This window comes from Microtus ochrogaster, chromosome 1 (genome assembly GCF_000317375.1).
Source record: "Microtus ochrogaster isolate Prairie Vole_2 chromosome 1, MicOch1.0, whole genome shotgun sequence".
Lineage (NCBI taxonomy): Eukaryota > Metazoa > Chordata > Mammalia > Rodentia > Cricetidae > Microtus > Microtus ochrogaster.
This window is the reverse complement of record NC_022009.1, coordinates 76757434-76761056: the sequence shown is the minus strand read 5'-3', so window position 1 is coordinate 76761056 and position 3623 is coordinate 76757434.

The following is a 3623-nucleotide window of genomic DNA, read 5'->3' as shown; positions in this document are numbered from 1 at the left end:
AAATACTTCCCTGGGTTTGGACCTAGATAGGCAAGGCCATCAGAAATACTTCCCTGGGTTTTCATTGAGTATGAAGATGTAATATGAGGCAGGGGTTGGAATGTTGGGGTCACTGGGAGGTACAGACAAGATGATGTCAGATTAGGGAGCTTGGCAAGAGTTAGGAAAGCACTGCTCCTAAATAAAAGAAAAAAAAGCCCCCCCCCCCAAAAAAAATAATGACAAAAATTAAACTAAATCAAATGACAGTCTCATCTTTTCCTGTTTTAGTAGTACAGGTCACAGCCAGTCTGCAAGTTTCTGCGCTACCTAATTGTAACTAGAATAAAAACGGACGCAGGCACAACCCATTAAAAGTCCTTTCTGATAATGAGAACTGTTCTGTTTGTGGAAGCCTAAATGGAGCTTTGATCCATGGGTAATCATCTTTCTGAAGTACTCCTCTTTGTTGCTATAAACAGCTCAGAGTTTATTTTAGAAACCAGCCTTCACTGGTTTCTAAAACCAGTGAGCCTGTTAACACCATTTACCTATGCTGAGGGTATTTTTAGTGTTCAAAATTCATGTAGCAATTTTATGTGATTCTTAATCATTTGAGTGCTTTCTCCTCCCCTTTTTTTTTTTAGTAGGTGAGCCTTCCTTCTGTGGGATTTCAGAATTGAAGGCCTTCAACGTTTCTCTGTGCAGCTGTTATGTTAAAATCTATGTGGATTTTTGGACCAAGAACTTTTTCGTAACATTAACATAAAATCAGGTTTCTGGTCTCAGTTATGGTTTTCAAACATTCTAGATCCACACTTTCAGTGGGGAGGCCTGTCAGGCACCCTCAGATCCGATCAAGGAGAAGGCATTGAGATTTTGCTTTCTGATTCCATCCATGATTTGGTTTATTTGACAATCATGGAAGTCAGGGACTCCAAATTTTACATAAAAATCAAAGGTGCATGCAAAGATTTAGACCCAAGAGAGTAATCAATTAGCCAGGCTGGTCAAACAGGGTGGTTTGTGACCTCACGGTATATCCACACATACTCCAAGATTTTAAGTTTCCACGTATGCTTTCAAAATTTCTTTATTATATTTTAGTGTTGATGTGAACAGTTCTCTTCATGCTCTAGCCTATTGCTGACTAAGCAATACACAACATCGTGGCTGATTAGTCAGGGCTCAGGCCTCCCATTCCTCTTTCACCTAGGGACTTGCTGCAGTACAGTTGGGTTACGCTGTTGAATAATGTCTATATTTGGTAGTAGGTGATCAGAAGTTTTCTCTTGCATAAAAAGTCTGGAAATTTATTTATACATATAAATAAATATATTTATACACATTTTATACACTGTCAATGGGGTTAGGATACATCACCAAAGATAGACTTATTTAATATTGAATTGTATTAATTTTTTTCTTTCAAATTGAAAGCTAATAAATATAAACTACTTTTAACCATAATTTCTCTTACGTCTTCTTAAAATAGTAAATAACTGTGATCTAAAATTACTCTCTATTTTTAAGATTTGAAGTTCAGTTTTTATAGAAAAAATAATCATCTTTTTACTTGAATCATATTTCTCAACTATAATCATTCATTTTCTATGTGTTTCTGCATGTAAGGAGGTGGGAAAACTAGAGTTCCTCTGTGTGAATGCAAACAAATTCATCCCAGTAGGAACTGTTTCCAAAGCACTACCTACAAGACTGCAGAGAACTGTTGCAGATTTTCTCTTTGTAGTGACTCAGAGTACCTTTGCCACCAAGATTCACTTCCCTCCTTAAATCTCATGGTGATTTGCATTTAAAAGGGACCCATAGGCTCAGAGAAAGTTTATCAGGAGGTAGGGCCTTGTTGGAGTAAATGTTACAGGAAGTGATTGGGCTTTTGCTGTGGGACAATGGTCTTTTATCCTGTCACTTGTATTATTTTTAATAAAACCTTGATTGTCCAGTAGACAAGCAGGAAGTATAGGCAGGTAATCAGGCAGGAAGTAAAGGCGGGCAATGAGAGTTTTGGGAAGAGGAAAGATTCAGTCTGCAGTCGTGACGGAAGAAGAAAGATGTGACTGTCTCACTGAAAAGGGCACCAAGCCACATGGCTAACTCAGCCAGGTATTATGGGCTAATATAAGTTATGAGAGTTAATAAGAAGACGGAGAAGCCTCTCAGTTTATAATTAATGTAGACCTCTGTGTATTTCTTTGGGACTGAACTACTGCAGGACCAGACAGGACAGACACCTCAGTCAACAGGCTTTGAGATTTCAAAAACTTAACCCAGACTCAGTGTCACTTTCTTTTCCTGCAGCCTGCCCATCCAGGTGTAGAACTCTCAACTCCTGCTCCTGCACCATGTCTGCCTGTGTTCCACCATGCTTCCTACCCTGAAGATAATGGACAAAACCTCTGAACTGTAAAGCAGCCCCAACTAAATGTTTTCTCTATGAGTTGACAAGGACATGGTGTCTCTTCTTAGCAACAGAACTATGACACTTCTTTTTTTAACACTTTTGCTCCAGAGAGTGAGTTATTAGGCTTCAGTTAATAGACTTATCAGGGGGGTCACACAATCTGGCATAGAGTCAGAAAAATTTATATTAGAAAATATTTGTAAAACTTATAGGAGAAATATAAACTTTATTATTCTGTGGGGACAGAATTAACATTTCCAGAGGACCAGAAAACTCAGGTTTAGGTTCTTAAGCATGTGTGTACAGCTCAACCTATGCCTGACCCCACTTTTGTCTCTTCTAGAGGCAAAGTGTGTGTAGTTTGCAGAGGAAGAGTTCATATTCTTTGAAAGTAGAAGAAAAACAATCCTAAACGAACCTGTTTCAGAGGCTTCTAATTGCTATTATCCTTAACGTGGGGCTACCACTGTGTGGTAATTGGTTCTTACCTCTGCCCTCCTCACGTTGCGATCAATTAGCTTACAGAGACGGAGCTGCGACTTAATTCCAGAGAAAAAGGTCTTATGTATTCTCAGGTTCTAATTATTAAATGGTGACTAGGACCGATAAATTTTCACCTTCCCAGAATCCTGTGGAACTACTTTTATAAAATTTAATTATACGTAATTAAAAAGAGATTACAAGTAGAATAGTTTTTGAAAGTAGTTATATTTATTATGTATTTTGAACATAACCCCTGTGTAGTGATGCTTCTAGTTTGAGGCAATCACTTTTTTAAAAATTGTAACTAAAATGTAATAAAGTAGCTATGAAGTAAATCAAAATGTTCAAAGTTTTTTTCAGTTAATGGTGATGGCTGTTAAGGACCTTTGTATCATACAACATGAATAATAACCAATAACACAAACCCCAGTTTGAGGAAGAAAATATAATAAATACTTAGTAATAACATTTATAACTAAAAACGACTCAGACTATTTCTGTTGTGATTTTTCATGAAAAAGACAATAAGGAAGGAGGAATTTTACTACGGCAAAAGAGAAAACTTGACTTTAATTCTTCTTTAAGACAGGATTGTCAGTATCCCAGTCAGGCCTTGAACTCCTAGTTCTGAAGATAAATTTGAACATTTGATTCACTCATTAGTTTCCAGGTGTAGGGACTTCACGTTTGTACCACCACATCCTGCTTATGTGCTCTGGAAATCACACCCAGCACACGA